Source organism: Oncorhynchus mykiss, chromosome 5 (assembly GCF_057628025.1).
Source record: "Oncorhynchus mykiss isolate SJ-2025 chromosome 5, ASM5762802v1, whole genome shotgun sequence".
NCBI lineage: Eukaryota > Metazoa > Chordata > Actinopteri > Salmoniformes > Salmonidae > Oncorhynchus > Oncorhynchus mykiss.
The window spans coordinates 35,217,161-35,230,352 of NC_143026.1; the positions used below are offsets into that span (position 1 = coordinate 35,217,161).

General features: G+C 41.4%; 1 long non-coding RNA gene across 1 annotated transcript in view; it reads left to right on the forward strand.

The window, feature by feature from the left end:
- Positions 1–13,192, forward strand: part of LOC149983252 (uncharacterized) — a 222,149-nt gene that overhangs the window by 126,098 nt on the left and 82,859 nt on the right. The window lies entirely within an intron of this gene.

A 13,192-nucleotide genomic window follows, 5' to 3' on the forward strand; every position in this document is an offset into this window, starting at 1 on the left:
TATGTGTCATGTTCATTACATGTACTGTATGTGGGCATGTCCAATAGACGGTGCATGTTACAGTTGATTAACATAGGGTATAACCAGTGTGTAAGTTCTCAATGGGCCCATTAAAGTGTTTTAGTATTTCTTGGCTAGTTCTTGTACTCCTAAGGGAACTGCATTTTATTCTGTCTCTTGTCCTTAATTAAAACAATAGATACAATCATAGCAGAAACTTAGGCACTTTTTTAAAAAACATTTGCTGGAGCACGGAGTAATTCATTGTATAATTAGCATCTGCTTTGTATTTCAAATGAGAACCTCAGCAGGTTCATTCCTCAGAGAGAGTGTCTTGTATACTATAGTACAGGGCCAAACACAGACTATACCATGGCTACTGTTTACTGGTTTCACACAAACTGGCTATGATTGCAATTCTATTGATAATCCGTTTTCAAGAAACACAGTCACCATGCTCTGTATCATATGCCATTGGTGGCCCATGCAGTTTCATTATACTGCAGAGGCTCTGTCACTGCTATTCATTTGTTTTTCCCTTTGTTCTGTACACTAGTACCTTTGGTAAATAAGGGAGGGCGGATTCTGATTACCTTGTCAAGACTGCTCACCCTGCATCTTCCCGCATCCCACTACCTCAACCGCTTGTGTTTCATCCAAGGAGTTAATTAGTTGTGGTATCGGGCGGGAGCAGAATGTAAGAGAGGCAGGGAGTCTGGACACAAGCTCAGGTTACATGCGGTTACATTGATCAGAAAGCCAGTGTGACATTATCTACAACTTGGTGCATGCATCGCAACTTCAAGTTCTAGAATTTTTTTTATACCTAATTGCATTTTTTGTTTACTCTCCTCCCTCACTGTTGTTTCTCCCTGACATTCTCTCTCTTGCTCGTTCTTATTCACAGAAAAACATTATTCGGGGTAGGGCAGATTTCTCTGAACAGTAATCCGTAACTGAATATCGATTGAGCAGTATTGTTTTGATACTTTATATTACTGAGAACATGTTCAGATTACCTCTAGAATATTTATTTAACATTTAGGTGTCGATATTTCCAAGAGTTGTATCCCAACTTTGTCAAATCCATTGCATTTTAGGGGACCCGGTGTGGCCCAAGAGCACCCCCAGAAGAAAATATTTTGTTATGTTACTTTAATATGTGCTTGTGCTTCTAAAATCAGCATGCACATTCACACAGTTACTTTTTATACTGGTGTCTCCTCTATAAAAAATATGTCATATAACAAAATGAACACATGTACAAGTGGATTACCTCGATTATGTCACCAGAGTTGATCTATTAAATGTTTGTCTATTATACCAAGGTTCTGGGGTCTCTGTTAACCTTACACTCATGGAAATTGGCCTATATGGATAGGGTCAAATTGAAACGTTTCGAACAGAAGAACTATAAAAATCATATTCAGGACCATGTTAGCAATTGAAAGAGAACATTCAGGACATAATGGGGAATGTATCAAACCAAAGGTGAGGAGACAACAGTTTACCTGACACTACTGAATCCTAACATTACACTGTTGATTTTATGTGCATTTTACATTACCTGTACTTTTCACAGCATTTGTCAATATCAAAATCAGAAAATACTCTGGATGTATTTAGTAACATAATAAGAATAGTCATTGACATTTTGGAGTAGGTGCAAGATAAGCAAATACAATTACAAGGGTTTGAATGAGGGGTCTAACTGGTGTCTGCTTGTGGCCACATACCTATCCAAAACGGGGCACAGTTCCTAAGTATTTTCAATGTACTTTCATGACTAAAGGATAGAGCCTTCAACTATAAGATTATTATTTTTTTTTTTAGCTCTTCCTGTTTTTGCCATTGAGGAACTGAATCAAGCACACTTGTAGTTGTTTGGAACACAGCCCTGCATCCCCACCATTACGTCATCACACCAACACCATCATGCCAGAAACCCTAGACCCACTCCAATTTGCATGCCGCCCCAACAGATCCACAGATGACGTAATCTCAATTGCACTCCACACTGCCCTTTCCCACCTAGACAAAATGAACACTTATGTGAGCATGCTGTTCATTGACTACAGCTCAGCGTTTAACACCATATTACCCACAAAGCACATCACTAGGCTAAGGACCCTGGGACTGGATACAGGTGGTAAGGTAGGCAACAACACATATGCCTCGCTATTCTTCTTGGGCCCTTCCGGGGTGCGTGCTTAGTCCCCTACTTTACTCCCCGTTCAACCACGACTGCATGGCCAAGCATGACTTCAACAATATCATTAAGTTTGCTGACGACACAACAGTAGTAGGACTGATCACCAACAACGATGAGACAGCCTGAATAGAGGAGGTCAGAGACATGGGGTGCAGGACAACAACATCTCTCTCAATATGAGCAATAAAATAAGGAGCTGATCGTGGACTATAGGAAAAGGATGGCCGAACAGGCCCCCCATAACATCGACGGGACTGAAGTGGAGCGGGTCAAGAGTTTCATGTTCGTTCAAGTTCCTTGGTGTCCACCAACAAACTATCATGGTCCAAACACACCAAGACAGTTGTGAAGAGGGCACAACAACACCTTTTCCCCACAGGAGATGGAAAATATTTAACATGGGTCCCCAGATCCTCAATAAATTCTACAGCTGCATCATCGAGAACATCCTGACAGGTTGCATCACCGCCTGGTATGGCAACTGTTCTGCATCTGACCGTAAGGTGCTACAGAGGGTAGTGCGTATGGCCCAGTACATCACTGGGGCCAAGCTTCCTGACATCCGGCACCTATAAACAGTGGTTTGCGAAAGTATTCACCCCTTGGCATTTTAACAATTTTGTTGCCATACAACCTGGAATTAAAATTGATTTTTGGGGGGCTTGTATCATTTGATTTAGACAACATGCCTACCACTTTGAAGATGCAAAATATTTTTTTATTGTGAAACAAACAAGAAATAAGACAAAAAAACACGACTCTTCACCCACCCAATGTCAATACTTTGTAGAGACACCTTTTGCAGCAATTACAGCAGCAAGTCTCTTGGGGTATGTCTCCATAAGCTTGGCTCATCTAGCCACTGGGATTTTTGCCCATTCAAGGCAAAACTGCTCCAGCTCCTTCAAGTTGGATGGGTTCTGCTGGTGTACAGCAATATGTAAGTCATACCACAGATTCTCAATTGGATTGAGGTCTGGGCTTTGACTAGGCCACGCCAAGATATTTAAATGTTTCCCTTTAAACCACTCGAGTGTTGCTTTAGCAGTATGCTTAGGGTCATTGTTCTGCTGGAAGGTAAACTGTTGTCCCAGTCTCAAATCTCTGGAAGACTGAAACAGGTTTCTGTTAAGGGAATTTTTATCAATGATGACTAATTATGTATACATTTTAATCAGGACTGACTAATCCGAATACTATTATGTCACTGTACATGTACTAATCAGAATACTAAATGTTACTGTATATGTATGAGTTTCCTTTCTTGATCCCAGTACTGAAAATAATGTGTGTGAACGTGGGCAAAAGTTAGAACAATGACTGTCTGTTCCTTGGTACAAATGAATCAGACTGGCTAGAGTGCTTATCTACACAAGAAAACCTTGACTAGTAAATTATATTAAATTGGTAGGGAGGCGAATGTGGGAAGGCTGGAGAGACAGCCTTTGTACTGGAACGGATATGGCACGGATTGGGGCTGGAACTAAGGACGTCATTTTCAGTTTATAACCTGTGATAACCTGTATTGTGGCAGTACTCTCTTGATTAAAGTCTGTTACTTGACTTTAAGACCGGGGCTCTGTCCATTCCTATAAAATAAGGGTCTTACAAATTCTTATGAATTGACAGTGTTTCATTTTAATTGGGAATTAAAACATAGGAATTAAATTCCTTCAACATTTTTTCTCAAGAATTTCCCTGTTTTTAGCACCATCCATCCTTCCTTCTATTCTGACCAGTCCCTGCCAATGAAAAAAATCCCCATAGCATGATGCTGCCACCACCATGCTTCTCTGTGGGGATGGTATTCTCGACGTGATAAGAAGTTTTGGGTTTGCACCAGACATAAGGTTTTCCTTGATGGCCAAAAAGCTACATTTTAGTCTCATCTGACCAGAGTACCTTCTTCCATATGTTTGGGGAGTCTCCCATATGCCTTCTGGCGAACACCAAACGTGTTTGCTTTTTTTTCTTAAAGCAATCGCTTTTTTTTCTGGCCACTCTTTCGTAAAGCCCAGCTCTGTGGAGTGTACGGCTTAAACTGGTCCTATGGACGGATACTCCAATCTCCGCTGTGGAGCAGGTTTGTTGTTTGTTGTGGTGCCATATTCTTTCCATTTTTTTATAACGGATTTAATGGTGTTCTGTGGGATGTTCAAAGTTTCAGATTTTTTTTAAATAATCCAACCTTGATCGATACTTCTCAACAACTTTGTCCCTGACCTGTTTGGAGAGCTCCTTGATCTTGTTTGGTGGTGCCCTGCTTGCTTAGTGGTGTTGCAGACTCTGGGGCCCTTCAGAACATGTATAAATACTGAGATCATGTGAGACTTAGATAAATATAATCCACCTGTGTGCAATCTAACAATGTGACTTCTGAAGGTAATTGGTTACACCAGATCTTATTTAGGGGCTTCATAGCAATGGGGGTGAATACATACAGTGCCTTGCGAAAGTATTCGGCCCCCTTGAACTTTGCGACCTTTTGCCACAGTTCAGGCTTCAAACATAAAGATATAAAACTGTATTTTTTTGTGAAGAATCAACAACAAGTGGGACACAATCATGTAGTGGAACGACATTCATTGGATATTTCAAACTTCTTTAACAAATCAAAAACTGAAAAATTGGGCGTGCAAAATTATTCAGCCCCTTTACTTTCAGGGCAGCAAACTCTCTCCAGAAGTTCAGTGAGGATCTCTGAATGATCCAATGTTGACCTAAATGACTAATGATGATAAATACAATCCACCTGTGTGTAATCAAGTCTCCGTATAAATGCACCTGCACTGTGATAGTCTCAGAGGTCCGTCAAAAGCGCAGAGAGCATCATGAAGAACAAGGAACACACCAGGCAGGTCCGAGATGCTGTTGTGAAGAAGTTTAAAGCCGGATTTGGATACAAAAAGATTTCCCAAGCTTTAAACATCCCAAGGAGCACTGTGCAAGCGATAATATTGAAATGGAAGGAGTATCAGACCACTGCAAATCTACCAAGACCTGGCCGTCCCTCTAAACTTTCAGCTCATACAAGGAGAAGACTGATCAGAGATGCAGCCAAGAGGCCCATGATCACTCTGGATGAACTGCAGAGATCTACAGCTGAGGTGGGAGACTCTGTCCATAGGACAACAATCAGTCGTATATTGCACAAATCTGGCCTTTATGGAAGAGTGGCAAGAAGAAAGCCATTTCTTAAAGATATCCATAAAAAGTGTCGTTTAAAGTTTGCCACAAGCCACCTGGGAGACACACCAAACATGTGGAAGAAGGTGCTCTGGTCAGATGAAACCAAAATGTAACTTTTTGGCAACAATGCAAAACGTTATGTTTGGCGTAAAAGCAACACAGCTCACACTATCCCCACTGTCAAACATGGTGGTGGCAGCATCATGGTTTGGGCCTGCTTTTCTTCAGCAGGGACAGGGAAGATGGTTAAAATTGATGGGAAGATGGATGGAGCCAAATACAGGACCATTCTGGAAGAAAACCTGATGGAGTCTGCAAAAGACCTGAGACTGGGACGGAGATTTGTCTTCCAACAAGACAATGATCCAAAACATAAAGCAAAATCTACAATGGAATGGTTAAAAAATAAACATATCCAGGTGTTAGAATGGCCAAGTCAAAGTCCAGACCTGAATCCAATCGAGAATCTGTGGAAAGAACTGAAAACTGCTGTTCACAAATGCTCTCCATCCAACCTCACTGAGCTCGAGCTGTTTTGCAAGGAGGAATGGGAAAAAATGTCAGTCTCTCGATGTGCAAAACTGATAGAGACATACCCCAAGCGACTTACAGCTGTAATCGCAGCAAAAGGTGGCGCTACAAAGTATTAACTTAAGGGGGCTGAATAATTTTGCACGCCCAATTTTTCAGTTTTTGATTTGTTAAAAAAGTTTGAAATATCCAATAAATGTCGTTCCACTTCATGATTGTGTCCCACTTGTTGTTGATTCTTCACAAAAAAATACAGTTTTATATCTTTATGTTTGAAGCCTGAAATGTGGCAAAAGGTCGCAAAGTTTAAGGGTGCCGAATACTTTCGCAAGGCACTGTATGCAGGCACCACTTTTCCGTTTTTAAATGTTAAAAAAAACTAACAATTATAAGGATTTTTTTTCATTTCACTTCACCAATGGACTATTTTGTGTTTGTCAGTGACATGAAATACAAATAAATATTTATTTCAATTACAGGTTGTAATGCAACAAAATAGGAAAAACGCCAAGGGGGATGAATAATATTCCAAGGCTTTGTTCTAGGCGGTGTCAGGGGAAGGCCCAAACAATTGTCAAGACTCCAGTCAAGCGGTACCGGAGCGCCAAGTCTAAGACCAAAAGGCTCCTTAACAGCTTCTTCCCCCAAGCCATAAGACTGCTGAACAACTAATCAAATGGCCACCCAGACTATTTCCATTGTCTGACCCCACCCCCCGTTGTTTTTACTCTGCTGCTACTCACTGTTTTTTATATCTATGCATAGTCACTTTACAAATTACCTCGACTAACCTGTACCCCCCACACATTGACTGGGTACCGGTACCCCCTGTTTATAGCCTTGTTACTGTTATGTACATTTCTTGTTACTTTTTATTGATAAATTTTTTTTAAACATTATTTTATTTAGTAAATATTTGATTAACTCTGTTTCTTGAACTGCATGGTTGGTTAAGGGCTTGTAAGTAAGCATTTCACTGTATTTGGCGCATGTGACAAATACAATTTGATTTGATTTGACATTGATGTTGTCGTTTACGCAGTCCAGAAACCTTCCATTATAAATCGCGGTCTGGGTCAGGTGGGCGTCATTTGAAAGCTTATTTTTGTTATTTCACCTTTATTTAACTTTGCAAGCCAGTTAAGAAAAAAAATCTTATTTACAATGACTAATTATATTGCCAACATGCCTAGTTAAGTTATAAAATGTTATATTCTTTTACCTTTATTTAACTAGGCAGGTCAGTTAAGAACCAAATCTGATTTTCAATGACAGCCTATGAACAGTGGGTTAACTGCCTTGTTCAGGGGCAGAAGGGCATCTTTTTACCTTGTCAGCTCGGGGATGTTGATCTTACAACCAGTCCAACGCTCTAACCACTAGGCTACCTGCCGCCCCATTTTACAGCATAAGGCTTTCAAAAGACACTTCAGTTTTGGTGTGCATAAAATGGAGTCATGAGTGCATTCAAGTGTTTGTTCCACGGAAAATGTCCTTCACAATACGACAAACATAGGCTCTTTCTGTTCAGGACAATCCGGGGTATAATGCATGTTATCCTTGTAACTGTGGATCAAACATAGCAATCATTAGCATTGATACTGTAAATGATATGGGTTTTCAAATATGGAAATGTGAAGTGCACATTCAATGTGTGATTAGCTTGTATGACATCAAAGCGGTATTTTTTGATATTCCTCAACTTCTCATTTTTCAGAACACATTGACTCCTCTCGATTTACAGCATTTCCTTCACTCAGGCAAAAACAAATGTGCAAAAGTTGGCCAATTAGCAGGAGGGATAGGGGCTTCTCCTTGTCGTGCATGGTTCTCAAGATTAGAATGGTTGTCAGTATAAACCCATACAGCACTGTGAAGCAAGGAACCTGAGCTCTGACGTCATGCATAGTATTTTACTCTACAGCCACTGAGTTCCAATTTAGGGGCTTATCAATTACAAAATCTGCCATTTTCAACCTGTATACGGGATGACATGGGGTGTGAGTGTTAAGGCCTACCCTCACTTGTCTCTCCTCATCCCATTTAATTGAATGGTACAATGCATTGCTGCCAAATGCACCACAGTATAATTTAAATTAAACCCAAGTACATGGAAATGAAAACCAGGCATATAGTAACTAAATAGTTTTACAATATGCATGACGTTGTCAGAATGAATACATGGACTAGATTAGGAATGCAAATTAGAACATAGTTACTCACATCTAATCCTGCTCCTTTTCCTAACAAATGTTCATACCCTTTCATAATGACTCTCATTACTTGTGTTTGTCTTCTTAATTAATACGTTTTTACAATACATGTACTGGTCAATGGTTATGAGAGGTCAAGCTGATTATATTTCACACCTCCCATTCATCAGAAAATGTTGGCAATTAAGTCTCTTTCCCTAACATCTCTGTCCTAGTATACAGACGTTATGCCAAGGAGAACCCGCCAATGGATCTCACTGAAATAGTTTTGAATTATATTTTGGGTCTTTCTCTATATGTCCTTCAAAGATAGAATATAAATAATTTAATTTGTCTTTTTCGTTCTGTCCCTTTCCCCTAGTTCTCCAAAGGCAGTACATGAGCATGCTTAATCTGAGCCACACGCCTTCCCCATAACAGAGAACACTCTTTGTGAAATAAGAGAGAGGAGTCACTCAGCTGGCAGACAGAGATACTATTTCCAGGAATAACGAAATTAAGATTTCACTTCATCGGTCACGTAGACTCAAAGTCTCAGCTCACCACTTCACAACCTGCCACATCTCCTGGGAGGCCCATCAAGGAATTTAATGAACATTTCAATGCATTAATGAATAAAGAGATACTATTTCCAGGAATAACGAAATTAAGATTTCACTTCATCGGTCACGTAGACTCAAAGTCTCAGCTCACCACTTCACAACCTGCCACATCTCCTGGGAGGCCCATCAAGGAATTTAATGAACATTTCAATGCATTAATGAATAAAGATGTAACAAATCTTTATTTTTATTTTTTCGCTTTATCTTCTTGTTCTTTTCACTCTCTGCAGTAATAGATAGTTTTTATTAATTTCTCTCTTTATGTAGTTTCTATTTTATTCCCCATGTATTGCATAGTCTCTCCATTCCACTTCTTCCCATAGGGGTCTTTTGTGTGGTCATTGCTGTGAGGTCAGTGAGGCATGAAGTCAGTCACACTCAGTTTTTTTCTTGAGTCATCATTCATTCTCAGAGTTCTTGCTAGCCTTTCTCATTGTGGTTTTCAATAGTAGGACAGTAAATTCTGCTCCAAATCTCATGTTAGGTAATTGCCTACTATATAATCACTGCCAACAAAAGCCGAAGGTGTTTGAATAACGTTTTCCATCTCTTGAATGCTTTAAATAGTTTGTCATTTGCACTACTTTAGCTGTGTTTGCAGATTGAGGCTAATTTGATAGCTCGGGTTTAAAAAAACAGTTAATTCGTTACAAAATAGCCACTGAACATTTTAGAAAACACATTTACTTGAGAACAGTGCTGATGCATAACAGAATGACAGCACTAACAGCACAAACCTTATTATTTTACCAAACTTTTCATCTCCACTGTTGGTCAAGTAAATGTGTTTCTGTAAAATGTTCAGTGGATATTGATAGCAGTAATCCTTTGATAGCTTGGGTTTAAATAAAATAGTTTGAGTTACAAAATAGCCCTAAAATGACTTTGCTTCGGTAGTTCATTTACTTGTTTATGAACCTCCTGTGAAGCCCATTGGGAACACCAGGTTTGAAGTAGCTGACCTAAAACAAACACATTTCATTTTTTGGTTGATGGTCTTGGAACAGGTCCTGTGCTAGAGGCTATATGTTATTCCGACACAGCATTGCCAACTAATGAGAACCCTATGGCCGTCTCTGATTAAATATGACTGCTCGTCCCCTTCGGTGAGCAGGATGTTTAATTAAGTAGAGATTAGATCAGAGGCCGAAACTGTACAAAAGGATGAAGACATCTACATCATGCTTTGACCAGGCCTTTGTGGAAATAAACACACCCTGCTATTCCAGTCATAAACACAGCAAAGTGGGCACACAAGAGGGAAGAGGAAGCCTTTAGGTCCATATAGACACCGTTCGAGGTGAAAATAAGGAAATTAAAAAGGTAGTGAGAGAAATCAAATTTTCTGAGGCTGTCGGCCAAAAGAATATTGCTAAGTAGCTGCCAATGGTGATGCATTGGCGGTCTGGTTTAAAGGAAGACTCTAGAGCAGGTGTAGGCAACACTGTTCCTGGAGTGCTGCAGGTACTGCAGAATTTTGTTCAAAATAGACACCACACCTGACTAACTGAGTTAATTGATCAATTCAGTGATTGCTTACTGTCAGAGTCGTGTGTGTATAGGTGGCAGGGAAGTAAGGTGCAGGAGAGTCAAACAAGTCTTTCAATAAATGCCCACTTAACATGCTCCAAACACTAATAAGTACATACATAAACATGGGTACAAGGACCCCGTCGCTCACCTATATAACCATAAAACAAAGACATGAGGGGAAACAGAGGGTTAAATACACAACAGGTAATGAATGGGATTGAAACCAGGTGTGTGGGAAGACAAGACAAAACCAATGGAAAATGGATCAATGATGGCTAGAAGACCGGTGACGTCGACCGCCAAGCACCGATCGCACAAGGAGAGGCAACGACTTCGGGAGAAGTCGTGACACTTACATTCAACACACTTGGTTTTCCAGGTTGGTGAAGAGGTTAATTTGTATCTCTGATCTGCTTTTGCCTCTGTTTAAATGCAAAAATTAAAACACATTTCAAAGAGAAACCTAAGCCAATCGGTCCTATCCACATAATTGTAATTGTCATCAACAATTTGCATCAAATCAAATTTTATTTGTCACATACACATGGTTAGCAGATGTTAATGCGAGAGTAGCGAAATGCTTGTGTTTCTAGTTCCGACAATGCAGTAAAAACCAACGAGTAATCTAACCTAACAATTACACAACAATTACACAAGTGTAAAGCGATGAAGAATATCTACATAAAAATATGAATGAGTGATGGTACAGAACAGCATAGGCAAGATGAGTAATGTAGGGTATGCAAACATAAAAGTGCCATTGTTTAAAGTGGCTAGTGATACATGTATTACATAAAGATGGCAAGATGCAGTAGATTGTATAGGGTACAGTATATACATATGAGATGAGTAATGTAGGGTATGTACACATTATATTAAGTGGCATTGTTTAAAGTGGCTAGTGAAATGTTTTTACATCAATTTTTCCATTATTAAAGTGGCTGGAGTTGAGTCAGTACGTTGGCAGCAGCCATTCAATGCTAGTGGTGGCTGTTTAACAGTCTGATGGCTTTGAGATAGAAGCTGTTTTTCACTCTCTCGGTCCCTGCTTTGATGCACCTGTACTGACCTCACCTTTTGGATGATAGCGGGGTGAACAGGCAGTGGCTCTGGTGGTTGTTGTTCTTGATGATCTTTATGGCCTTCCTGTGACATCGGGTGGTGTAGGTGTCCTGGAGGGCAGGTAGTTTGCCCCCAGTGATGCGTTGTGCAGACCTCACTACCCTCTGGAGAGCCTTACGGTTGTGGGCGGAGCAATTGCCGTACCAGGCGGTGATACAGCCCGACAGTACGCTCTCGATTATGTATCTGTAAAAGCTTGTGAGTGCTTTTGGGGACAAGCCGAATTCACAGGCGCTGCTGCGCCTTCCTCAACACGCTGTCTGTGTGGGTGGACCAATTCAGTTTGTTCGTGATGTGTACGCCGAGGAACTTACTACCCTCTCTACTACTGTCCCATCGATGTGGGTAGGGGGGTACTCCCTCTGCTGTTTCCTGAAGCCCACGATCATCTCCTTTGTTTTGTTGATGTTGAGTGTGAGGTCATTTTCTTGAAACCACACTCCGAGGGCCCTCACCTCCTCCCTGTAGGCCGTCTCGTTGTTGTTGGTAATCAAGCCTACCACTGTAGTATCGTCTGCAAACTTGATGATTGAGTTGGAGGCGTGCATGGCCACGCAGTCGTGGGTGAACAGGGAGTACAGGAGAGGGCTCAGAACGCACCCTTGTGAGGCCCCAGTGTTAAGGATCAGCGGGTTGGAGTTGTTATTACCTACCCTCACCGCCTGGGGGCGGCCCGTCAGGAAGTCCAGTACCCAGTTGCACAGGGCGGGGTCGAGACCCAGGGTCTCGAGCTTAATGAAGAGTTTGGAGGATAGTATTGTGTTAAATGCTGAGCTGTAGTTGATGAACAGCATTCTCACATAGGTATTCTCTTGTCCAGGAGGATTAGGGCAGTGTGCAGTGTGGTTTCGATTGCGTTGTCTGTGGACTTATTGGGGCGGTAAGGAAATTGGAGTGGTTCTAGGGTGTCAGGTAGGGTGGAGGTGATATGGTCCTTGACTAGTCTCTCAAAGCACTTCATGATGACAGAAGTGAATGCTACGGGGCAGTAGTTGTTTAGCTCAGTTACCTTCGCTTTCTTGGGAACAGGAACAATGGTGACCCTCTTGAAGCATGTGGGAACAGCAGACTGGGATAAGGATTGATTGAATATGTCCGTAAACACACTCTGAGGACGCGGCTGGGGATGCCGTCTGGTCCTGCAGCCTTGCGAGGGTTAACACGTTTAAATGTTTTACTCACGTCGGCTGCATTGATGGAGAGTCCACAGGTTTTGGTAGCGGGCCGTGTCAGTGGCAGGGTATTGTCCTGAAAACGAACTAAGAGGTTGTTTAGTCTGTCTGGGAGAAAGACATCCCTGTCCGCGACGGGACTGGTTTTCTTTTTGTAATCCATGATTGACTCTAGACCCTGCCACATACCTCGTGTCTGTGCCGTTGAATTGCGACTCTGCTTTGTCTCTATACTGACGCTTAGCTTGTTTGATTGCCTTGCGGAGGGAATAGCTACACTGTTTGTATTTGGTCATGTTTCCAGTCACCGTGCCCTGGTTAAAAGCAGCTGTTCACGCTTTCAATTTTGCGCGAATGCTGCCAACAATCCACGGTTTCTGGTTTGGGAATGTTTTAATAGTTGCTGTGGGTACGACATCGCTGATGTACTTGCTAATAACCTTGCTCGCTGAATCAGCGTATTCGCCAATGTTGTTGTTTGACGCAGTGCGGAACATATCCCAATCCACGTGATCGACGCAATCTTGAAGTGTGGAATCAGATTGGTCGGACCAGCGTTGAACAGACCTGAGCGCGGGAGCTTCCTGTTTTAGTCTCTGTCTATAGGCTGGGAGCACC